At 37.8% G+C, this 26405-nt stretch overlaps 1 long non-coding RNA gene across 1 annotated transcript in view; it reads left to right on the forward strand.

Moving 5' to 3' along the window:
- LOC106628050 (uncharacterized) overlaps window positions 1–3274 on the forward strand; it is a 50918-nt gene extending 47644 nt beyond the window's left edge. Inside the window, exon 4 of the long non-coding RNA XR_001331269.2 lies at window positions 1914–3274. This is a non-coding gene — a long non-coding RNA (uncharacterized LOC106628050). The remainder of the gene's footprint in view (window positions 1–1913) is intronic.
- The last annotated feature ends 23131 nt before the right edge of the window (window positions 3275–26405 follow it).

The raw sequence follows: 26405 nt of genomic DNA on the forward strand, positions 1-26405 counted from the left end.
ATACTGATAAAACTGGCAATACATTACAGGAAATTTCTTGTCAGAGCTATGCAAACATTATAAGTTTCTGCATTTATGAAATTTTCTTTTAAATCTGAAGGTTTGATGAGTTAATTTTATGGGTAGACAGATTTTTGTTGTGTTTTTTTTTTTTTTTTTAACTTAGGGTAAGGTTCCTCAAAAGAGAAATGCTCTTTTTTGTAGAAATTTTGCAGCCTGATTATGAACTAGCAGTATTTTTATATATAATTCATAATAGCAGAGAGAGAATTTTGAAGAGATTTGAACACTTAATGTACCACTGTTACTTCATTATAATGTGGTAATTTGTAAAGCTTGTTGTGGGCTCGAGCTAATAATCGTATCTTCACCTAAGATTCATAATATAGGCAGAGAGTCTGGTAACACAGAATCTGCATTTCAGTGACTAATATCATCCAAGCTCTTCAGTGACTAGTCTCATCCAAAAAGGTCTGTTCTTTGAAGTCAGCAGATACTGGATCAGACTTTAAAGGGAATTAATACATAATTATATTATAAAAAGCTGAGATTCCTTTTAATTTTTTATATGAATACCTCAATGACCAACGTAATGGATTCCTTTTATTGTTTTTGGTTCTTTTGGGGTGGGGTGGGGCAAGGGGAAGAATAAAAGAGAAAAGTATTACTAGTGGGGGAATGGGATTTCCATTATATGAAACATTTCAAGGTTTCTGCATCCCTTTTAGATATGAACCAGTGTGAAAAAATTTGGATTTTCAGTATGTGAAATGCAATTCGGAAAATGCTCTCAAGCTTGAAATAGCTCATTTAAGAAACTTGAATGCCTTTTTTTATTTTGACTCTGCTTTAGTATGAAGTATATTTCAACTTTTTATTTTACTCTATTAAATCCTAGGAACTGGTCTATATCAAAAGAGATATAAGCATACATTTGAAGTAGTGCTTTATAGTTTTTCATGTGACAGATCTGGCTTTCTCAGTAGCAGCTTGTGCTATCACATTCTAGTTAAGCTGACACAGAGAAACATAAAGACACCTCTCATAAGAGCAAGAAGTTCTTCTGGTGCTCCTGAAATATCTCATCCTGTATACAATTTTTAGAGGAGCCATACAACATCCGACACTGCTCCTTCACCTCGTCAGACAGGGTGCCTCATCTCCCAGAAAGCAGCCTGTAAAAGTCTGTGAGTATTATGGGCCAGGATGCAGATGCTGCTCTTTCATGGAAAGATTTATGCTGGCAGAGCTCACTTGGATACCTTTGAAGAAAAGCAGCTGGAAAAACAAGGTGTCTAGGTGAATTCTTGAATTTCTTCCAGAGACAAAGTGACCCAGACTGATAATCCGTACATTCCTACAGCGGCAGGAAAATGCATGCATATGTCCCAGCAGTAATTCCCTCTCCCAGCTTTACATATTTTTTCCTCCTATTCAGACTCATAGGTGATACTGTTAAACAGGCACAAGACTTTGATCTTTCTCAGAATCTAAAGGTTTCAAACTGTAAATCCTAAGAATGCTGCAAAAGTCATTAAATGCAATACTGAAGAGTTTCTGAGAATCAAAAGATTTTGAGGTTCTACTTTAATGAATTTTCAGGCTGTTATCACTTGCACATAATCCTTTTTAATTGTCCTTCCAATTGCTTGTGAAAATTCAAATTCAGAACAGGTATTTTTGGCCTTACCCAGCTTTAACTGTTCCCTTAGTAATATCTATGCAAAGTATTAATTACTAAATTGAACTTGCAAACATTTAAAAAATGGTTTCCTTCTCTCTTTGAAAGCATTTCATTCACAGCACAATTTCATTCATCAAAAGCACTGAAGCATCTCAGTTTAAATCATCTGCATATTTATTTTTTCCCTTGGCCTCCAGCTGAGACACTAAATCTTATGCTTTATTTTCAGAGTTTTTGCTGCTCTGTGGAACAGTCAGGTTGAGAATTCTCTGCAGTCTTCTGGGGTTAAGGAAGATGGCGTGAAAAAGAAGCTGCAGAAGGAACACCTGTGCAACTATCAGGAGGAAATATTGTTTTGGGAAAAGAAGAATTAATTGCTGGATGTTGTGACTGTGTGGAAAATTAGGTCACCCTAGTTTTTCATACTATTTTAGGACCAGGTAACTAATCACAAACCAGTAGTGTAATAGGGTCAGAGAGTTTTTATGGGGCTGTTAGACAAGTCGTAGACACCTGTACAAATAGGAGAGCTCCCAGGATGTGTGAGCTCAGCAAGGAGGAGCTCAGCAAGGTTTTTGCTTGATATCCTACCATATAACACTTAATTTTGTGCATTTTCTGATTAATCATAAAATCTCATCCAGCTGACTTCCATAGCCAACTGGATCAGGTAATCCTCTGTTCCATAGACACAGAGCCTTTCCCTGTCCCTCTCCAATGGAAATTCTGCAGGAAATGTTTGATGTAAAGCATGCCAAGGTGCCACCAGTCTGAATTTCTTATTAGAATTTTAGTATTTCTCTGGATTTGACTTATTCTTTATAATAAAAATTATTTTGGTTATGCAAAACCTCTGCCCTACCTTTTCTCCTTGCCATGTAGAAGTTTGAACACTATTGTATCTTACTGGATTATTTTCTCCTTTTTGTTTCTTTCTCTTTTCTTCTTTTTTTAATGCTGTTTTGACAGCCAGTCAATTTTTTTACCTCCCTTTGAAGAAGCTACTCAAAAGGGCAGGAGCACATGAGCTAACTTCAGGGATGAAAAAGGAGAGGTATTTTTAGAATAAGGGGAACACAAAAAAAGAACTGGTTTATTTATTGTAAAAAACTGTGGAGGTCCTTAGCTTTGAGGCAGGCTGATGGCATGTCTGCCACACTCATGACAGACACTTCAAAGTGCAGAGACATTCTACAGCACTTCAAGGAATTTCCTGCTCTGCAAATAATGCTGCAGAAGAAACACTCAAGTACAAGCAGCACAGCATTGCAGAAAATCAGGTGGGATGTTTAACAAACCTTCCAGTTTTATGAAGTAGGGGAATTCCATTAGGAGTGTGGACTATTTACCTTAACACAATCTTTCATTGATATAAGAGAAGTAGAACTTGCTCTGTAGGTTTGTAATTGCTGAAATTAATAAGTGTGGCTCATCACTCTCTGCAGTACTATACCAATTTACTGTGCTCTTTTATCTCAATTACTTTCTGTGTGCGTCTTATATTTCTCTATTAAACTTCAGTAATTGTAACACTGTGGTAATAACATTAACATACTGAGTATTATATGATGGGCTATTTTACTTTACTCTGACTGCCTTATTTACATTATAATTATTAGTGTCTATATAAATGTGATTCATTGAACTAATAAAGTTTTCAGACAACTGCCATAGCTCATTGATTTTTTTCTGTGCAGAAATTTACCTTGCATTCTTAGTTGGATTTCCCTTCACTTTCAAGGCTGGCATTTGGACAACAAAGGCCTTCCACTTTAGCTCCATAGAAATGATACTTATTACTTCATTTTATCTTGATTTCATTAGGCTGACAAAGCAATTGAGAGGTACCAAAGTTGTATTTTCTCAACTGATCTGTTCTTTTGTTCAGAAATACTGCCAAAAGCACCCTTCTCACTCATCCTGCAGAACTGATCACCAAGTCATGATTTTTTGAAGCTTTTAAGCAAAGTAAACAGTTAGCACTCTGAATCTTAGTGTGGTTCATTAGCCATGCAGTTCTCCCCCAAGAGGAATTTGGGCAATGCCTTTTGGATGGCACAGTTGTTTCAGCCTTCTTCTATCTGCAGAGCTGAATGAGTTCATGCCTCATGCACTGTGTACCCTGTGTGTCCTGCAGGGACCAAGTCTGCAGCCAGTCCTACCACGATTTAGAAGTCAGTTAAGAATGTGATAAATGAAAATAAAACATAATCCAGAAAAAGGCACTACTGATTATAACCTCATGCTGTTCAGGTCTTCTTCATTTACTGGGGTTTTAACAAATCCTTCCAACTCCATCTAGCACGCCACCAGCTTATAACTTTTAAAACTAAACATAGAAGATTTCATGATAATAAGAAGATTAAGATAAATAACAATTATCAAAGAAATAGGTAAATACGGACTGTAAAAAGTTTAATCCATTTATGGTTCTCCTCCTGTGCCCTAGTCTAAGACAACTCAGTTGTCAGCCATTTTGTAGGAGATTGAGATTTCTCCCTGGTGCAGTGCAGTTGTCTCCAGTTGCTTTTCTTTCCAAACAGCTGTGATAAGAGGGATTTTACTCCATTGCTCTTGTTTCTCTGAGCATTTGTTGACAGTAAGCTGTGTACAGCTTTGTGGGTTGGGATAATACTATCTTATATTGTGTGTTGTATGCCCTTTGTTCTTTGCATACATTGATTTCCCTTTACTTGAGGTGAACTTCATATTCCAGCTGTGCTGAGCACGAAGGGTGTTTATTTCAGACTCCTTCCTTGCATGCTTAGCCAAGTCCTGCTGATGCTACCAGAAATTACAGAAGAACCATGTGTCAGGAGATCCTAAATTGCAATGTCTGTGGGTCAGAGATCCCAGAGCTGTGATTCCAAGTGGTGTTAGAACCCACTTCTGAAGCTTTTCGTTTTCCAGCGTCTGACTTGTATTTCAGGCATTTATTCCAGCTGCTGGAAACACTCATAGCCTGTGACACCACCTGCTGGGTATAGCCTGTGACACCACCTGCTGGGTAAGACCTCTGTGAAATGTTTATCTCACTGTAATCACAAGTGTTTTTAAGGGATAAAGGACAACGTAATTTAAATGAGAAATAGAATTTAGAGCCATCAAAAGTCTGTGTTAAGTTTTTGGTCTTTTGAGGGTTTGATACTTTTCATTAGTGGCACATACTCCCTGCTCTATTTATTGGTGCAATAGACATACATTTACACTCCCTAAGGCTTCTTCTAACTAACCACGTGGGTTGAAGCTGCAAAAAGGATCTTTGCACAAACAGTGACTGGTAAACTTTACTGTAGCAGAGATTATGCCCTACTATAGTAATATTGAGGTGCAAAGCCTTGTTATTAATGCAGACAGTTCTGAATGTACTAGTAAACAGTAAGAAAAATGGCTTTCAAGGCAATTATTTTGCAGACCATGGAATAACTGTGGTATAAGAAGCTGCTTTATCTCTGTTTCTTTTCTGTCTGCAGCACATTAATGCAGTACTTTTAGTATCTTCTCAGTGTAAAGAAAAATGGACAAAATAAGAAATTAGTCAAAGAGCAGCCACAGGGAACTGGTATCTAGGTCTGGAACTCTAATTATACTCTAGGCTTAAATGATTTGCATTTTTACTGCAAAGTAGATTGTGTAGATTGTGGATAAAAGGCTAAAGTCTAGACTAAATCCAAAGTAATACAGACCCTCTTTTTCAGGCTTTGATTCAAGAATCTGTGTTTGTAGCTGTGTAGGACTGCATAGTCATTCCCAGACTACATTGAAAAGGAATGGGAAACAATATAGCCCCTGGAATGTTAGCTTCTAGATAGGAACATGTCACAGATGTTCAGTGAAATCAAAGAGGAGAACCATGATTTGACCCCTTTTTGTAGGTGCTCAAAGGGATATGAAGGACAACTGTATTAATATTATGAACAGAAGACTCTTAAAAGGTCTGGAATGTTTGAAAGGCCAGTAACCAGGGAGCTGGTAAAAACCACCACAGGATATTAATCAGATTTCCAATGCTCGTTGCTACCATCTGGCCAGAAAATAGGTATTCCTGGGTCTGCTGGTCCTTGAAAAAGAAGCTATAGATTACTCAGTAATTCAAGTCAAAGTTGCTTCTATTTCTCCCAGGCGATTCAAACATGGTAGAATAAATCTACCCCTCTTGCAACCAAAGAGATTTGTTGTGCACTATAAACTGTCATGAAGCTCTCCAAAAGAGAATGAATAAAGCATATCTGTAGAAAAGCTAGTGCCCCAGAAGGATTTATTCTCTTCAAATTTAAATATCCTCTTTTCACAGTGCTATCTAGTGCATTATGCAGCCCACCCACGAGTAAATATCAGGCTGTTGCACCAGGCTGTCATTTCTGGGGTCCCAAAAGCTACTGCTTTCAAGGCTTCTCCATTACTGTCCATCCTGAGCTATAAATCAAGAAAGGTGCACATCCCACTTCTTCTCAAGCTCATATAAGGAAATCAATTTTACTTCATGAAAGATAAGATTATTGGTTTGGAAGATTAATGAATAATTCCAATCACTTTATAGCAAAAGAGTCTCAGTGATTGATCCCAAACCAGACAAAAGCCTTGACCTGCATCACAAAGCTGGGATTCTGTACAAAGGGAAAGGGAGAAGGATACGTAATTTGTGTATGTCACAAAAGAGCTACACATCCAATATAAGTTGCAGTTTATGCAGAAAAGTTCCAGAAATAGAAACAACCAGTCTCTGGTGAAGCTGGAGTGCTTATCCAGTGCAAGGATCTTACTTGCTTCGCTTCCTTAGTCTTTCACAAGCACTAAACCAAGCCCTAAACAAACATTTACCACATTTGAGCAAGATACTTAAGTAGATTCTCTGATAATATCTGACAATTATTTTTATCTAGACTATTTTTCTGTGAAGATAAATTGCAATTGCCTGCAAAATTTAAAATACATTGATAATGTAATTATATTGCAGATATTTCTGCAGTGTTGATATTGTCCCTCTGAACAAAGTGATCTTTCAGGACTGTTCATTTGAATGTCTATTTTAAATAAAATAATTAAAGAAATGAATGCAAAACAATAATTTAAATACACATTTTACAGGAATGCCATTGGGTTGTCAGCTTCATGTTTAAAAATATGCATTAAAGCCAGAACATCAGAGTAATGCAATTAAGATATGGCTTGCAAATGGAGCATCTATAAGTCATATTTCGAAAAAAAAAGCTAAAGAGCCTTTAATTTGCACTAGAAGCAAGCCTTAGCTGTTGTTTGTCTGTGTGCTAATTTGGTTTGTTGGTGTTTACTTAAGTCTGAAGTATTCAGATCAAAATCCTAACTTCCCCACAATTGCGAGTATTGCTTTGTTCTTGTGCTTTTCATGTATTTGCCACATCAGTCAGCTTTTCTTTGAAGTTTCCTCCTGCTAAACTCATCCTGTGAAGACAGTTTTGCCCTCTATCACCCTGTGAATCTCACAGGCAAAATTTTTAGCATGGTCTTGAAATGCCAGCAATTGTTTAAGGCATGGAAGAAAATCTTTGGGTAAGAGAATGTGCTGGAGATGTCCATTCTCATGTAAAAAAGATACTATGGTTTATTATAGACATGCCATACCTGTAAGTCATAACAGGTAATAGACTATTGTTTTTGTTCCTGTGAAAAATAGGTTGATTCTGTTAATTCTGTGTATTACTGTATCATGGGTCCTGTAAGTGCTAAAAAGGCTGTGTAAACTATTTCCTGCAGCCACATTGGTGCAATGATATTTCCTCACTTTCCCTGTTTTTCCTTTTAGAGTGGTAGAGCATACTGTGAATTATAGGACAGGTGCAAGAGAGCATATGTCAAAATGCTTTGGCTTAGAGCACAAGTGACCACATGAATCTGATCAGATTTAGGTGGTTTAAAGACCATTCATCACTTAGAGCTGTTCTGATACTGCTGCAGCTCGAATAAGTGGGAGGATGGCCAGGATTTCCAAGAGAGGAAAAGAAAGGCGCTGTGGTTGATCTGACTCAAGTACACCTAAGGTTGAATGAAAGTCTGGTACCTGGGAGGACACATTAGTCCAGGTTTTGCCTGGAGCATGCCAGGCAGCTGAGGAACCAGATACAATCTAAAAAGCCACACCAGGCCTCCTACAGGTGTCCAGTGTGCTTGGGGTTCCATTTACCACAAACTGTTTTTAGCTTTAATGGCTTTAAATAACAATGTGTTTGAAATCTCAGTGGGCTGTAGGGTTTCAAAACCAAAATGCCAGAGGAAAGAGAGAAACTGGGAGAGTGCTCCTTCTACTCCTGTGCTTCTTGCTGTGTCTGAGAATTTTAGGTCTCAGCTCTAAAACCTCAGTGATAACTTTGCTGAGGTATTGTTTACTTGTTGAAGGATTGCTTGTTAAGTATATTTACTGATACATATCAAGAAACACTTTCATTAATTGCATGAGAAAACACCATTACACATTTCAATATTTTAGAAACTGGGCTTTCCATTTGGAATGTCTAGCTATGTATGAAAAATTGCAAGAATTGATTTGGAAGCTGAACCAGTATGTGTGAGAAGTGAATTGATGATGGGCTTCTAGAGTGTCACCTCAGATGAAACATCTGGGGTTTGCAATCCTCCTGTTGGCACAGAGTTATTATCCTCAGCAGCTCTTTCTGTCAGGATAGCTCATGGTAACGCATGCTGAGAAAGCTGACTTAGCAGTTACGTTATGTATACTATGTGTAGCTGTGGTATATAATAGTGACACACACTCTTGAATGAAGAAGTTAAAAACAACAGAAACTAAAAAAGATTATTTTTAAATGGCTTACAAATATCAATTACATACACATTCTGATAACTTTGCCTTTGCTAAGGAACTTGGATTTTACAGACAGTATGATTTGACCTAATTTTAGAAGAAAAAGAACATATTTTAGCAGATGTTAACTTGATTGTCAGCTAATAACATGGAAGGCATTGTAATCCTAGTTATATACAGCACAGATACTTGAATAAGAAGTATCTAAGCATTTTTCAGTATTGATTTCAATACCATAGTAATTAAGAACAGGTGCATATAAATTAGAAGTGAGGCACTCTAATTGTTACTAATAAAATCCTTTACAATAATAACTTTACATAATGAAATGCATAATTAAATATTAATGACCAAGATCATTAGTGGCAATTTTATTTCACTTACACATGATTTTGGCCTTAGGTGAAGCCTAATGTTTTAGTAAAGCTGTCATTCATGCTGCTGCTCTGTTTGCTTTACAACTACATCATATTCTAGCCTTGAAAAGCCTTCTGGTTATTGATTTATTTTATGGATTTAAAGAAACACTGCTTTCAGATTAACAACATAGGTGGCAATCCTAATGAATTACCTCAGGTATTACAATGAAGCAGGGATTTGTGTGGCCAGGCATCTCTAGAGAGCATTCAGCAGGAAATCCTGCTGACCAGGTAAGTGTGCATGTTTTAAAATGCATTTTGATTTTCTCTAGTGGCTCAAGGTAACACTTGGTACCTTTTCAGCTTTCTTTTCAAGTGATGTCTCTGCATTCAGCATCACACACCCTTTTCCCTTTAGTATCAGCCACTGAGGAAGATATTGATGAAACAGCTGTTGTTCCACAGCTGCAGTCTTATCCTTCAAGCTGAAGCCTAACCTAGCCTTGTGTTATTACTGCCTCAGTACAGGATGGTTTGGGAATAAACTGCACAAGACTTTGCCAGGATGCTGCACTAGATCTGGCCCAGCAATTCCTAGAATTGGGCCAAACACCAAAGAGGCTTTTAACCTACTTGTGTATGATAATTCCTGTCCTGCTGAAGAAGAGAGATAGCTCATGTTTCACTTGAGCATCTGTACTTACATTTAAGTAGCTGAGGAGGTTTGGGTCACAGTAGTATTTCTACTTGATTACTGATTCAAAATCTTTGCTCCAAGAAATGCCAATTGTACAGTGAAAAGCAGGCAATATTCCTGGAACTCTGTTCAAGCTTTGTGATAGGGAGTTCCCTTTAATGGCTGCAGTTCCAAGGAGTTATTTACAGTGTGCTTCTACCTGTAAAAATTCAGTAATATCTTTTCTAAAGATCCCATTTTATACACTTTGCTTGTTTTCTACAATTGTTTGCAATAATAAAAAGGCTGAGTTTAAAATATTAAAGCTTATTTCTTCTACAACCGGTATAAAAATTAGAAATAGAAGAATTTCCAAAGGCTTGGGGATAAACAATCTAAAGCTCAGTAGCTGTGGAGTGGGTAAAATGGGACAGGACATTCACCAAATTTCCAGTGTTTCTTTATATAATTTGATCAGAATATGGTGTTTCTTACCAGATTCTTGCTTAACTATTAGTGCTATTTCTTACAAAAGAAGTTGAGCCAAACAGGGATTTGCACTTACTCCTCTTGTAATGCTACATAAATTGTCTTCTGTGTTCATCAATAAATCAGAATCTGTTGTTGGTTTTGTGGGGGTTTTTTTTGGGTTTTTTTTGGTTTTGTTTTTGTTTTTTTGGTGTTTTTGCATGATCTCCATTTATTTAATGAAATTAAACACATGTTTTCATTGTATTGCATTTCTACTGTGGCTTTCTCCCCCTATTTTCTCTTTCCATACATACTTCCTATCTGTCCTGAGATGCGTAGTTTGCAAAACCACAACCAGAATTGCAGAAAACTTACAAGATGGAGCAACTGGGAGAATAAAATGGCAGGTGAAATTGAATAGAAATTAATTAAATAAACGATGCACAGCAATCATGCATGGAATGATGAGTTCCAAGCTGAACATCATGACTCAGAAATCTTGGTGTTGTGACAGTTGTGTGAAAAAGACAGCTTGTTGCTCGGTGACAGTCAGAAAGGCAAATGGAATGAAGCAACCTTCTTGTGCCTTCATCTCAAAACAGAGAACTCTAAAAGTGGGAAATGTTTGCCAAAACAAAAATCTCAAAATGCCCCAGGAGTGCAGATGACTGCATGCTGGGAAATAGTAGTTGTACGTATACATAAACTGCCTATTCCTACATTCTTCCCTTGGCATCACAGGTGGAAGGCAAAGTACCTTTGGCGTGATCCAGTGCAGCTGTGCTGCATTCCTGCTTTAAGCAACACATTGAGTGATGATATTTGTGTATGGGTAATATAAAAAACAGTAATAGAACTATGATGGAAATGCTTGCTTAGTTACTAAAAAATTGGGGTTTGGAGTGTCTGTACCCAATGCTTACCTGACTCTTGCTCTGGCATCAGCCTGGCTGAACTGTGTGTGTAACCAGGATCAAGAAGTTCGCTGCTGTCCTTTCCTAAGAAGGAATTAGAGAATTGTCAGAGAGCTCCCACTCCTTAAGAAAGCTAACCTGTCTGAGACTACAGCATGAAGAAAATAAATTGCAGTTTTGATCTGTTTGGCTTGCTGCAGACCAGGAGACCCTTCAGTGTTAGTTTTACAATACTAATGTAGGCCCATGCTTACACCTATTCTCCTCCTGTGTTTGCTGGGCAAGGAGAATGGCTACTTGTTCACAACCATTTAGTCTAAAATAATTGTATATAAGAAAAGCCTACTAAGTGCAAAAGTAGGGACAATCCCTTCAGGAAGTTCCTAAGGAAAAGCAAACTGGGAAAAAATATCACAGAAATAGTCCCTGTATTCCTACCTGGTTTCAATGTTCTTGCCTGGACATCTGCCTTTAGCTATTATCAGACTTTTAGTCCATTGTCAGGAGTTCAATCTAAGGAGTCTCTGATCACAGCATCTGTGTTTGTATAGTAACAGTGGCAAGCTACACTTTCACAGTCTTTTAAGAACCCAAATATCATAAGACACTCTTTTCAGATAAAAGTATTGACATATAATAATAATTTAGATAATAACTATGAAGGCCTCAATTCTATTTCAGCATCTTAATTAACTAAATATTATTCTCCAGAAGAGAGATGTTGGGAATCTGATCATCCTGAGTGCATGCAAATCACCCTCATTTCAGTGGGTGATTTGAGTAGACAAAGAGTCCAGGAGCTGGCTTGGAAAACTGCTGGAGAGAGCCCATCTGTGAGGGAGTGGTCAGCTCCTTCCCAGTGCCCAGCAGCTGGTGCCAGCACGGGCGCCAGTCAGTGCCAGCCTCAGGGATAGCTCTGATTAGGGAGCCCACTCACACTGGGAAGATGAGAGCCTGGAATTGGACTGTGGATTCTGCAGGGATCCAGGGCAGGGAATAGGGGCAAAGTTGATGCAGGGAACTGGCAGCTCTGTCTGCTGAGCCAGTGAGTGGATACAACTGGATCTGTCTCAAGGCAGATGGCTTCATTCCTGGCTCTAATGGATTGCAATAATCAAGCCTAAAAGTCGTGTGTGTTCATTGCTGGTGCCAAATTAGAGTCTGATAAGAACGGACAGTTTTCTGGTGCTGCAGGGAGAAGGTGACATTTTAGCAGCCACCACTAAGGATATTAAGATGTAGCAAAAACCTCCAGAGAGCATATTTCTTATGTGAACAGAGGCCACTGCCTCTGGTATAGTGACTTAACTGAGTTTATGTTAATTTTCTACCACCAGCTTTCTTTTTCTTTTCACATTCAGTCATATTCTTCAAAGGGGTTCTAATAAATTTCAATTTGCCAGTAGCATTTTGAAATTATACTCTATCCTTGTGCTTTGTTGCCCCTGCACTGTTGCCATTTACAGAGCATCATTTCCAACAAACAGCTTCATGCAAGTGATTTAGAGAAAGGAAAAGAACTGAATCTCTCTGGACCTCCTTTGTGAAGGGCTGGGGGCAACACCTGGATTTCTCAGTGGTTTCTGATCAAAGATGAAAGATTTGAGCTATTTATTTTTTCCTCTGGCTTACAAAGGTCTGTGGTTCATCTGCTGGTGAATAGTGTTGGATACAAGACACATCAAAATAAAAATGATGCAGTATTTGTTCTCACTGAAAAACTGAGTTTAAAATTATGTTGACTTTTTGTGTGTCTTGAAAGTCTATATATATAGTAAACAAATTTAAAGGAATATTATTTTGACATGCTGGTGTAAAGCAGCAAGAGGAAGATATGCTGCAGCAGGGTGCCTCCTCTCATATAAAATCCTCAAACTTTAATTTTATTCTGGAAAGAAGGTAATTCCAAAAGAGTTTTTACCAGTAATCCCACTTCAGAGCTTCTTGTGCCTCTAGGAGATATAGATTAAAGTTTTATCCAAAAGGAAATTAAAATAAAAAGCCCAGCAATTTTGCCTCTGAGAAGAAAAGCAGGGACATGCTTTAAACAAAAACATATATACCACAGGCAATTTACTGGGGAAAAACACATTTTAAACTGGAGGAGGAAAAAGCACCTTCAACAATGTCATATGTATCTGTGTGTGTTTATCTTCCAAGTCAAATCTGTCTAATCTCATAATAAAAGAAGGTTTTAGTCTTATCAGCAAATGAAAAGATGACATTAATACAGACAACAAAGACAGCATATTCTGATCATGACTTAGCCACCACAAAACTATTAGCTCTGATAATGGAATTTTTTAATGTTGATCGTTACATAATAAAAACATACCCAGATTTGCTGCTTGGTGGTGTTCTGTAACACAAAAAAATCTTGTACAAACTATTGGTTTATGCAAATTTTCTATATCCCTAAAGGTCATATTTTTCTGATTCTCCTAAGTTACTGATATTCAATGCTATTAAATAGTCACACTTGAGTGATATTGGATGCCTGCATAGTTCAGTGGCATGAAGAAAAAACAAGGGATACCCTAAGTAACAAACTTTTACTTTTTTTCTGGTTTTGTATGTGCCTGCATTCTGTTTTTAGCCATAATGAAGGCAATCCTATTTAGCTGTCTAAATCAAATGCATGTTAATTATGAGCTGAGGCATTGTTTGAGTAAAATGAACCACAATATTTTTCTACTCTCTGACTCATTAAATCAGCAGTTCATGTACTGATTCTGAAATAATATTTCAGAAATAATATTTCAGAATATACTGACCTTTATTTAGGAAATAATATACTTCAATGGCACTATATCTATTACTATTATTTACAGTCATAGGAATAAGTCGATTTGGAAAAATCAGTGTCTGGAGCAATTATGCTTTGAAATTTCTGGGATTTTTATATTTGTAAATTTTCCTTGCTTGGGAAAGCTGCTTGGAATTAGAGGGGAAAGCAGGTGACATGGTGATGAGCATACTGGTGTGATTAATTACCATTCATGGCTAGCCAGATAAACTGCCACTAGCACTCAGACATACACACACACAAAATATAAGAAAATACTAGCTCTTTTAAATGTGTTGTTTCTAATAGTTTTAAGAAAATAAAATGTTTCTAAAACTCTTCAGCAGCTGAGATTTCTCGTTTTAGACTAGAAGTGCCCTGAAAAACAGAGGTTATTGCTATTCTGGTGAGTGTTAAGAATGTGAGTGTCACACAAAAAAATCAGGAGATTATATGAAGGTTTTCTGTTATACTGTATTTCTGGAAGTGCTTTTAAACTCAGTTATCAAACATTGTGAAACTAATTTCAGAGAAGATAAAGGGCTGGTGAAAACAGGTTTATTTAATGGCATTGTAGTGCTGTTCAGGAAAGTAAGTACCAGAACTAATATTGTCTTTGTTTTTTTGCAAAACATACAAGTAAAAAAAATATAAACATCTGCTGGAAGCTGATGCAAGCTGAAACATGATTTTGCTGAGCAGAGCCTGTAGTGCAATAAGTAAGTTTTCACTGACAGGAAGTTTTTGTCTTTCATGAGCATGAGGGTCAAACTCTCTATTTGGTCTTAGTGCATGAAGTGCTCTGAGGGCTGGTACTGAAACCTTGGCTGCTCCCCTGTTCAGGAACAACGTTCCCATCCCAGCACCAGTGATACACAGCCACTTTGAGCACTTCTCATCCTCCCTCCTCAGCTTTACTGCAACACAGGGAGCAACAGAGAGCACTTCAGGATTTGAAGACATCAGAGACTGATTTCCTGTCTATTATATATGCATTTTCTAGGAAATGTGGGCCTACTCCTGCTTTCATTGGGCTTTATTTGTAAACTTTCATCTGGGGCACACAAGTGATTTAACCTGGGTAGTACCAAGCCAAAATGGTAATGCTGGAAAATTAAAACATCTTTCCACTCTGAAGAAGAGCAATGCCTTTCATAGTGACAAACATATCTGCAGGAGTGCAACCTTGTTCAGAGAGAACATGGAAAACTGATCACCTCTACTTCCTCTCATTCTGTGTGTCACATTGTGCCTGTCTGTCACCTTCTGAATTGTTAAAGATTTTCTTCACTGTGGGATCATGCTTAGTTCTGGAGAATGCCATTGATGATGCACTGGGGTATCTGCATCTGAAAGGTGACTTATGCCATGTCTGATCTTAATTTTTTTTAAATATCCCCCTAATTTCTTGTAATGGCTGCTTTTTGAACACATCCCTCTGTGGTGCAGCTCTCTGTCCATCCAGAACAGACAAAACACAGCAATCTCTGCTAGCCTGTGCTGGACTGTAGGTTGAATTTTCCCAGTTCTCCTCTTTGTAGAACAACAAAAGTTCCCTCTTACTATTTCTTTTGAAACTTCTTTGAGACCAGGAACTACCTTTTAGCTCTGCATTATTTCAACCTGAGGCAGTGACAAAATCATGTTTTCTATTGCCATTTTCAGGTCCAGCATTGCTTCAAAGGGAGGAGTACTTGTCTTCTCATTGGTGTACGCCACTTTCCTGGGTGGAACAGCAGCTCTATTAGACTCTGGATAAATTACTTTAGGTAATAAATTTCCTTTTTTTTAAAAAAAAAATAGACTAATACAACAATCTGATCAGTTACTGTGGTTGGACACCACATTGACAGCATTTTTAGTCTCACAGCTTTCAGGAAGTCAAGGAACCTGTAAATTATTTTAGAGAGAGAAGGTATTTTAGACAAACAATGAAGATAAAATGTGGAGCTGACAAATAGCAAGATCCTGCCAGATACTATGTCTATTTGCATGGCTAGCTGTTTGAGAAGTAGAAAAATGAGGCTGTCAGTTTTGTTACTGACAACTGCATAATTCACTTCCTAAGTAAACTCAATTGAAGTCATAGCTATGAATGGGGAAAGGCCGAAAGCTAGATTATAGTCTATAAAAGGATTAGAGCCTGATAATTTTATAATGGAGAGTAAGCAGCTACTTCTGTTATCGGGAGTAGCAAGAGGTGCTTAGTAAAGCAGTTATTCAATGTTAATAATGGAGTACCTTTGTGACAGAGCATTGCTTTCCATGATTTATCCAACCAGAGCACAAATGTTGTTAAATAATTGTAATGAGTTTAAGAAATATATGCAGCTTGTCGTTTAATTTAAATCCAGGCACTGCTGTATAGCTGGAATAATCTCTACATTTTATAACCTGCTTTAACAAGAGAAACCTACTATTTCTTTTCATAGCTTTCTGGCATAATTCCACAGTGCTTTCCAACAGCTGAATGTCAAGGAACCGTATTTCCAATCCTGAGCTGTACTTCCTATGACTGAACCAAGGACTTTTCCAGGATATTTCCAGGATAAGTGCTGGTTTGACCTTCAGCAAAGGGCTGGAGCAGCTTGGCTCTATTTTCTGTGAGCGAGTCTTGCACTGGTGCTGAGGGGCAGCGACCTGCAGGGCCACATCATCTCTAAATAAATGATGTGATCCTGCTTCAGTGTGCGATGTCCAGGGCTACAATGAGCCAAGAGACAAACAACAAAGCCAATGCGGAAGGGAGCAGAAGTGCTCTGGTCTCAGGGTCCTGCAGGAGCATGGAACTGGTCATGAGCTTGGATGAGATCCGAACAAGGACCAGGGACAGAGAAGCCAGGCTGGCAGGAGAGGCAGGCTGGAAATGGGAGCAGATGAGTTTGCAGCTACTGTGACATTCCAGCTCCCACTGCCTCGAGCTGAACTGGTAACTTGAGGTGAGCATTGCACATCTTCCTGTTTGCATGGTCAGAGACAGGTTCCTGTGCTGGAAACAGGTTCCTTCTTATGGGACACAAAATCCAGATTATTCTGTCAGACTAGAAAATATAAGTATTTCATATTTTAGCTGCAAAGAACAAAGAAGAGATATTTGAGAAGCAAATATAACCAAATTCCAGTTGATTTGGATTTACCGTACAAGGATTTACATAATTTTTGAGGAAAAATTACTTTTGAAAGCCATTATTTATAACTCAAAAAATGGAATATGGATTGATTATTTCAGCACAATTGCTCAGAGAAGCAGTTTGACCACAGGACAGAATTTCAAAATTGAGCTTCTTAATTCAAATCTAAAGAAAGGCTCTCAAAATCAACAGCACTGGGTACTGTATGTGATTAATATTTACTTTAATATATCATCCATCCACTAAGGATAGAATATACTATGAATAGGAATGTGAAATTTGGATCTGGGTCTAAACTAAGACTAGATATGTTTAGGCCTGAGTTTTGGTGTAGTTCTTTACAGAAATAACACTCGGTTGAGAAGCTGTAATTTGAATGTATCAGATTTTGATGACTTTTTTCTCAGATGAGTTTCTTCATGGCATAAATATTTTAGGACTAAAGGATGTGCATAAACTTAGATCTATGTCTATATGAAACATACTTCCCAAAATATTTGAAAGTTGCATCGGTTCACTAGCTTAAAAAGAAACTTGTAATCTTGAGTTCTGTCCATAGAATTTATCATTGGTTTACTCAGGAAATGTTAAGGATCCACTTAGGGATCACAGCACCAAGTTCAAAATATTAGTGAATCAGAATTACAAAATATCACTTATTTTTATATTTTCTCGAGGTTTTTTATTTCTGTCACACATTCAGAAATCTCAGATACTCTTCTACTTGCTGTTCAACAAATAATGCTTGGGATTAAAATGTCTGTCACAAGATGCATTTAAATGACTCTATCCTATTTTTACCCTGTATTTAAATGAACTCAGAGAAAGAAGGCTTGATTCCCACTTATCCCCTACTCCCAGTTATCTCCCAGTCTGTAGTCCCAGTGCTTTGCCAGTTCCTCATTAGACTTCCTTAAGGCCAGCTGGCCACTCCTCCATTATTATCCCATCTATGGAAATAAGTTTTGCTGTTCCTTCCAAACAAAGATCAGGGCTCCATATCCTGTTTGTCCTCCAAAGCGTGGCAGGGATGTTTTTCCCACCTCTGATCTTTCCCAGCTGCATTCCCTCAGTATCTGTGTCATGAATTAGTAACCTGAAATCATCAGAGCCTGAGGGTTTTACTGACTGACCAGGGCCTGGGGAGCAGCCCCTCTCTATCAGAGCCCTTATCTGACTGCCGAATGAACACAGTGCAGAAATTGGAACATTTTGTTTCTGCCACTCACAGTGGAAAGGGATGCATTGAGCTGGCATCACTAACTGCCTCTCCAGACACTAAGTCAGAGCAACAAAACCTTCTGCCTGCCTCCCAGATTTAACATTTTACAGAAAGACTAAAAATCCCCCACTGGAAAAAAAAATCAAAACATGAAACTGTTTTAAAATGCTAGTTCTAGCATTTTAACCACATTTTTATATCGTGGACTGAAATAATGAGTAAGAAAACACTAACAAAATGTTTGTTTTAATGACTAAGGATTCCTAATTATTTATTTCTGAATTATAAGCAATGAATATGTATATCCATATATATGTATGGTAAATAGGGAGCAGGTTAATCAAAACCTAAGAGAATTAATGACCAGTCCAGGATTAGTGACAAGTTACAGGTGTTTCACTTGCAAGCTACAGCTGACAGATGTTTTAATTAAAATTAACATTAAATACAAAACCACCTCTACTGCCAGCCTGAAGGCTCCCTCTATCTTTCACCCTATTTAAAAAAAAGATTTTAATGCTGCTGTTTCTACATAGAACTGGAAAAAAAGGTGTTTCTTTCCTACCTACAGGTTAAATGAAATTGTGTGCTTTCACAGCTAAAAAATGGGTCTAAATGTACACAAAGTGCATCGAATAGCAGAAATACATAGAACACAAACAATAATAAAATAACCACCTCTATGGGTCAGACAATGAATGTGTGACTGTGTTGAAATTCAATTCAAATGGAGGCTTCACCAATTTTTTAATGATTTTAATTCTCAAATATCTTGTTTCTATGTTAAAAATTAGTCTAATGACAACATGATGTAATTTATTACCTTTAAAGTAATGCATAAAAATTCTCAGAGATTCATCTGGAAAAAATTAGTTTAAGAGTAACAGCTTCAATACCATATAATTTTTGCTTTTCATGTTGTTGGAAAAGCATTATACATACTGCTGTGCCTTGATTTGTGTATTTGGTAAGTATCTCCTAGAGAAAATATTTCTCTTTGATGGTTGAGAAGATTCCTGTGAGAATCTACTCTTTTGGTTGCTGTATAGTGTAACCAGCTTATAAGATTCCCCAATGAAAGAAGGTCTGATAAGACATGTTAGAGACAACTACTGTTAATAGACAATGAGAATTGACTGTAGCTGAGTGAGACAGAGTTCTGGTGGAAAGTAAAAAGCCATCATACAACTCCTTTGCTTAATGGAATATCTATAATATTGTCACGCATTGACATTCACCAGGGAGTAGCTAACTCTTACAAAATTCACACCACAGGAAGTCCTGTGCTATCCTGCTCTTACAACCCAGCACAAAACATGTTCAGAACATAGGCAATATAGAAAGCATAGAGGAATACCTACACGTGCACAGGCCAGATCTGTTCTCTCTTGCTGTTTTTATCTAAATTACAGAGTGCATGGTTGTTCGGAGCAAGATAGTTACCAAATAGAGAATTTATCATAGGGGAGATTATATGGAAGCAGAGTACTGCTGGTAGAAGACACTTTAAAATATTCATAAGGCTACTGAAGAACACCAAGCAAAAATTTCATGAGGATGAAGTGTTTACTGGAAAAAGAACCTTACTCTTAAGCCAGCAGCTGGAGTGAATGACATACAGCTGCTCCCAATACAGACCACACTTCATATATTGTGTCTCAAAATAATCTGTACATCTTTGATATTCCCTAAAGGACTTCTTGTCTGTATGTGGGTGTTCCTGACTGAAATGAGCAAGCAATTTTGTGGATTGTCATTGTGTGTGGAAGACGAGTGTAAGGTTGGAAAAAGAGATTAACAGAGGACATAGAAAAGTCTCCAACAGACTTTCTCAGGTCACTCCCAAATCTCCACCTGCATAATATCCACTTGAAGAAAAGGAAACTAAGAAGAGAGATAACCAAGCTGGAGTTTGCTGACAAGTGCAGATTGAGCCTGTGCATGCCTCTATTTTCCACAGCAGTGATACTGAGGAGTGTCTCTTTGAAGGCAAAGAGTGGGCTGAGGACTTTTCAAGTAGAGAATAACAGATGGAAGAAGTGGATTAAGATAGCACTGATGGGGTGGTTGGGAGTAGCAAAGAGCAACAGATCTCTCTGGTCCGGATGGCAGGAGCCCAGTGACAGAAGAATCTGTGAGGAGAATTCTGGGTTGCGGCTACCTTGGAGGTTGAGAGGCGTTTGGAGAAGCAGCAGTAGGAGTCACAGGCATACAGTTAAGGGCATCAGAAAGGGCTGGATGGTTTAAGGAGCATCACCTGCATCTGGTCAGCAGCATGCCCTGTTAGGGCCATCAGAAAAGATCAGCTGCAGATGCACAGTGGCTGAAAGGATGCAGAGCTGCAAGAAATCAGAAAGAACACAGAAAGCAGCACTGCCACAGCTCAATTGCTGGGAGTGTTTCCTCCCCACCTTGGATTTCTGGTATGTCCTGAGCTTTGGGAATGTCTTTGCAAACTAACACAAAGCACAAGCAGCTCTCTCTAGCTCTTCATGCTCTTGAGATTCCCTGCCCCAAAAGATGGTGGATATTACAAAGCTTTTAATTTCTTATTTTAGAGGTGTTCAGTCCTTGAACTTCCAGCAGGCTCAAAGGGCATTGCAAAAAACTATTCTTAAAACTGTATTTTTGTGAGAAGAATTTAATTACCTTTCCATTGCAAAGCTAAAATTGCTTATTTTTTATTGCAGAGTGACAGATCCTTTCATTCTTTGACATTAAGAATTCATCTCAATAATGTTATTGTTTTACCTTTGAGTTATAAAAAGTCATGAAACAACAGAAAATAAAATACCACTTCCAAGAAAACAGAAGTAATTTGTTTAGTTTTCTTTCTGTATATTTTCTTTTGGTCTTTATGAATTCAAACTTTCAATTATACAATAAAAAATCCCAGTTCTGCAATTTCCTTGCAGGCTGGTTAATTCATCTGACATGAACACTATCAGAAGGTTAAATCTTTGTCATCAAAGCTGTGAATTCTATGTGATCAAGCTCCTGTTCCTTTTGGAGTTAATGTTGCTTGGTGCAGACACAGGGTTTTCCTCTTAGGAGAAATCTGATGAGGAAATACTGCTAATTTACAGAAAACCTGAAAATTGGAACAATAGCTTTAAAAAGATTAACAAAGAACCCTAAATAGAACAAGATATTTTAATTTAGATGTTAAATGAAGTCTAATTTAACTTTCATCTGTGGGGAATTATGAATAGCTACTAGAAGAGTTTGCATTTTGGAGCATAGGATCTCCAGAGACTGGGATTAGAAGATGGTGATTCTCTTTCCCATTCTGACACAGACTTTTCCAAGTCCTTGGATCCAAAATGTGCAGGAGAGCACTATTTGTAACAATCATGAGAGTTACAAATAAACTGTTCATGGTTTTTCTCAACTTTTGAGAGGGAAAAGTCAGAAGTATGGGTAATTGAGATGCTTTCACTCTTTTGCTAATAAATAAATTTTAAGGGATATATCTCTGAATAAACCCTCAGATAAATGTCAGAACACATTCCTGCTTCAAAGCAGAGTTTAAAATGCGTGCAGAGGCTCCTTCATAGCCTCTCTGTGTGCCTGCTCTTTAGTAAAAACATACAAGTGACACAGCTTAAAAATCACTATGTGAACCAGTCACCTGGGCATCCCAGAAGTCCTTCAAATGGAGGAGTCCTTCAAAATCCTCACAACGGTAGGGATTAAGGCCACTGAACCTGAGGTGTTAGAGGGAACACACATATTTGTCAGGTCGCTGTGTCTGTGACAGTTCACTTGAATGTCTCAAACATTCCCTGTGCCTACTGAGCGCTTTGCTCTGCTCTGTCCATTGAAACATTCCTTTGGCACAAAGGACTCCAAATATTGTGGTGGCACAAGGCTCAGGGTAATCATGCAAGTGCCGCTGATACCTTTCACACAGTTATTTTACTCTATCAAGTAAAAGTATAAAGGGAAAGTGGCCAAGGAAGGGAATCTGAAATATATAGCAGTAATTCTGAATAAAGCAGGGTTTCTCTTGCAAGATCATGGTTCTTCTCCAATTGGTATTCATATATTTTAGAGGAAATTACTATTCAGTGCTAGTTCTAGAGGCAAAATAGTGGCTAGTTGCTTAATTTTTCCTTTGAAAATACTTTTCTCATACTTTTTTTGTAGATATTTTTAGATTATTGAATGAAAATAGGCCATCACCTACTAGATTTGGTTCATTTGGTAGGTACTGGCCCGTATAACAGAACGGTCTGCCAGGCCATTAATGGGTCCAGCATTCCAACAAGTGCTGGAATGACAGTCTTCATGGAAATCACTGGCTAACAGTTGAAGTCAAGTGCAAATGGGTGTTGGTAAAACACAGGTGAGGGTGCATGGGGGAGTGGAAAAATTTTATCAGAGGGCAGAAGATAGTCAAAAAGTCCTGTTTCACAAAACACCCTGGGACGTGGCTGACATGAAACATACCTCTGCAGGTTTTTCATATTTTCTTGTTCCAAAGAAGGACCACTGAGGTTTAGGAAAGGCAGATGGACAAATACAAGTGAAATCCAGGTTGACATCAATCCCTTCAGGGTTCATGGTTAAGCTGCAGAGCGATAGGAATTTTCCACATCTTTTTAGCATTAGAAATCTCAAACCCAATGATTCTTTTGGAAAAGGGAAAGACCAAAGATTCAGTCAGGTAACGAGAACATAAACTGCTGAGATCAAAGTGTCGGTACAAGCAATTGGTCTGAAATATGGGATCCTAATCACTGGAACTGATGGATAAGAAGAGAATCATTTCACATCTGACAAAGCAAAATGTAATTATTATGAAAGTGGTGATAGGGCAGGTAAATGACTTGCCCCCAAATTTAAAAAGTCAAACCTAGTTAATTTTATCTCAGCTAATAAAAACAGCAGTGATAATACTGTTATAGATTGGTGAAAAATTAATGAAGTCTTTAATGAACTTTATGGCAAATTACATAAATCAGACCTAACTTAATAAAAGCCCAGAAGATTTTTAGTAGTGATTAGATTTTTCAATTGCTGAATGATAAAGAAAATAACTCCAGTAAAATACCTCTGCCCTACTAGAAGATTCTGAAAGACCTTAATGTAGAGGAACCAGAGCAAATTAACAGTAGTTTTAACAAAGAGATCATTAAATAAGCTTAGAGTTTTATTTTGAAATGATCATTTGCACAGCTGACCAGAGCATATTTTGAAAACCCCTCATAGCAAACAACAAAGTCAATGTTTCTTTTTGGATGCACATGAGGAAAGAGCTGTGCATGCTGTGCAGACACACAGATAACAACACAGTAAAGGGCTTCATACAGTGAAGAGTTTTGCTGGAGTTGGGGTTAGTGATAAGAAGCCTTAGTTTGTGATGTTTCAAAAATTATTTAAATAAACCCTAAAGAGGAACAAAAGACAAACTGAGACAAGATGGATTCTAAGGGCTTTCCTAAGATCAGAGTTACTCATAGCAGTTATATGAGATAAGTTTGCATTAAATGCTCAAGTGTTTGGATGTAGACATATTTATAAATAGACAGAAATTTCAGTAGGGATATTTAGTAGTAGACATAGCACTTGGGCCTGATTCCTATTACATGTCAGTATGTTTGGAAACTTATATTGCCTTGCCTCTGAGATGTACTTGCAATTAAACCATCAATAATCGTATGCTGAGAACTTACTTGAGATTCAGAGGAGAGTCCACACTTTGTGCAGGTTTTTCTAACTTGTGTTACTCACCAGGGACCAGTAAGGGAAAGAAAAGAAAAAAAGATTGTGCCTTGTCTCCTAAACTATGCCAAGAAGCCTTGAGCCAAATTAGTCACATGAGAATCACAGGCAGAGTCATTAAAAAGGCTGGTTTATTTAAAAATGTATCAAACTGGTGAAAAAAAATTGTCCTTCCTCTTTCTCAGAGTTGCAGAGTTGTTTCAGAAGATATATTCAATTCAACTATGTCTGAGCCTATACAAATGGAGAAATCCATTACAGGAATTAAAGATATCATGGGAGGGTGAATGAAGAAGAGCATTAGTGGCTTGCTTCCAGCAAGATGGCACTGAACAACTGGCAGATCATCAGATAATTTGTAAATGCAATAACCTTATATTACTCTTTGATAAGAATACTCTTCCACTCCAATAAATCTTGCCACTCTCTACCCTCTACAGCGCCAGAGTGCTAGTTCTGGAGGAAAAAGAGTGGCTAGTGACTTCATTTTTCCTTTGCAAATACTTTTCTCATACTTTTCTTGTAGACATTTTTAGATTATTGAATGAAAATAGGTCATCACCTACTAGATTTGGTTCATTTGGTGGGCACTGGCCCATATAATAGAATGGTCCAGCTGATCTGCCAGGCCATTAATGGATTACACTTTCCATGTTTCAAAAAAACAACCCAACAGCCTGTTCTCTGGCTACCTTCATTGCAGTTAGGCATCATGAAAACTTATTGAGCAGCTCCATTGCTTGTGGCTAGGTGGTGGTGGAATTGACAAAGTCAAACAAAATATCTTCCCACAGTTTTGCAATCAGTTAATGAAAATACCATGTAAGAGTTGTCAGCTTAATGATTCCTAAACAAAGATAGGAAAAAACCTTTTCCTTTTTTTCTACCTTGTTTTTAATTTCTCCTTGGAATCATAAAGTAGAATTATGGAAAATTTACTATTTAAACCTCAAATTATAGCATGAAGCCTTCATCCAAACTAATCCTCAGGACTTTAACATGAACCTATTAAAAATGGCTTGTCCAAACACTGACAACTGTGTAGGCTGTTTAATAACACCAGATAGATGGGTGTTCAGAAGTGGAATTTTACTTCAAACATTGACAAATCATTCAGTACCCATGTTGAAAAGCAAGATGACCTCTGACCTCCAGGCACTCTGTGACATGAGACTGTACAGGAGCTATCACTGTTCAGTAACTATGGCACACTCTGATGCAGCCAGAGCAATAAAATGCAGCAGAGTAATAAAGAAAAAACTTGTTTTGATAACAGTTCCTCAGCAGGACAACTGAGCACTCAGCAAACATTTGTCTTTACACAAGGATACTTTTGAAATTACCTTTGAGCACCACTCCAGGCAAGGGGACCATTGCAAGCTGTTTATACCTCACACTGAGCAGGAACATGAGAAGGGAGGTTCATTGCAGGCCTGGAGTACAAAGCTGACTGAGGATAAGTCAATGAGGTCTTTCTTGTAAGACAGATTGTACAAAAGTGCTTTCTACTCCAGCCACAGGAAGGAAGGAGGAAGGGTTTTCCAAGGAGCATCTCTTGCACGCAAGTCTGTGGCCCAGGAAAAGCTGTGCTGTTTCTAGCCTTGAAGTTTTCCCCAGGTAACCTGGTCCTATCTGAAAGCTGACTCTGCTTTGAACAGCAGGTGTGATTAGAGACCTCCTGAGGCCCACCCCAGTCTGAATTATCTGATGATTCTGAGTACAGCAACCATCACTGTGCCCAGGCACAAATATAGAATTTTCCTTCAAGGCCATCCTTGTAGCTCTCATTTAAAAAGAAGTTGGAAAAATGTGCCAAACTATATAAATGTGTAACAATTTGTGATGAAAGTGTGCTCCGTGAAGAATTGTGCTGTAACCATGGCAACTTCCATTGAGAGAGACATCCATTGTAAATCTATAAGGATCTCATTTAGAAAAGATTTAGTTGTGCTACTCACTCTATTTATGAATATTCCAATCATGTAAAAAACACCCCAGTTTCTTAAGAACTGTTTTTAAATAGTGCAGCTGTGTGATTAAGAATGCTATCAGAAGCATTTACATTGAACTGTTTTAAAATTTTATTTTATGATTCTTCTGCAACTTAGATATTTTAGAGACTAATTCAGAATCCTTTGTTATAAAATCACTTCAGATTTATTTAGTCTGGCTTCTAATATTCCACTCTTTTCCTGATTATATTTTTTCACATCTAGACTACTGGGAAATATGTTTTAAAATACCCAGCTTCTTCTAAGAGGGTAAATTCACAAATAAAGAAAGGTTCACCCCTCTTAGTACCTTAGCTGTGAGTTCTCTTTAAAATCATCATCTCTGTGTTGCCTCTCACGTAAGTAAAATGCTTCCCTGTTGTTTCTGCCCATCTTGTAACCTTTCTCAGTGGAATACTGGCCTTTATTTCTCACTAACCTTTTGTAAAGTCTCAGGCGGTGGTCTTGTCTCTAAGGTATCAAACTCAGTGTTGAAATTTGGGATAGTTGTTTTGTGTCTGGCTGACAGGCTGATTTAGCTACTTAAAACCACAATTTAGGATACACAGAAGTATGTCCTTAGAGGAGAGCTTAAAGATTTGCAGAGAACATTATGGTTACAGTTTATATATATTTTATACTGGTGGTT

The sequence above is a fragment of the Pseudopodoces humilis genome, chromosome 8 (genome assembly GCF_049639895.1).
Source record: "Pseudopodoces humilis isolate 2021_Gansu_Grassland_sample_001 chromosome 8, ASM4963989v1, whole genome shotgun sequence".
Classification (NCBI taxonomy): Eukaryota; Metazoa; Chordata; class Aves; order Passeriformes; family Paridae; genus Pseudopodoces; species Pseudopodoces humilis.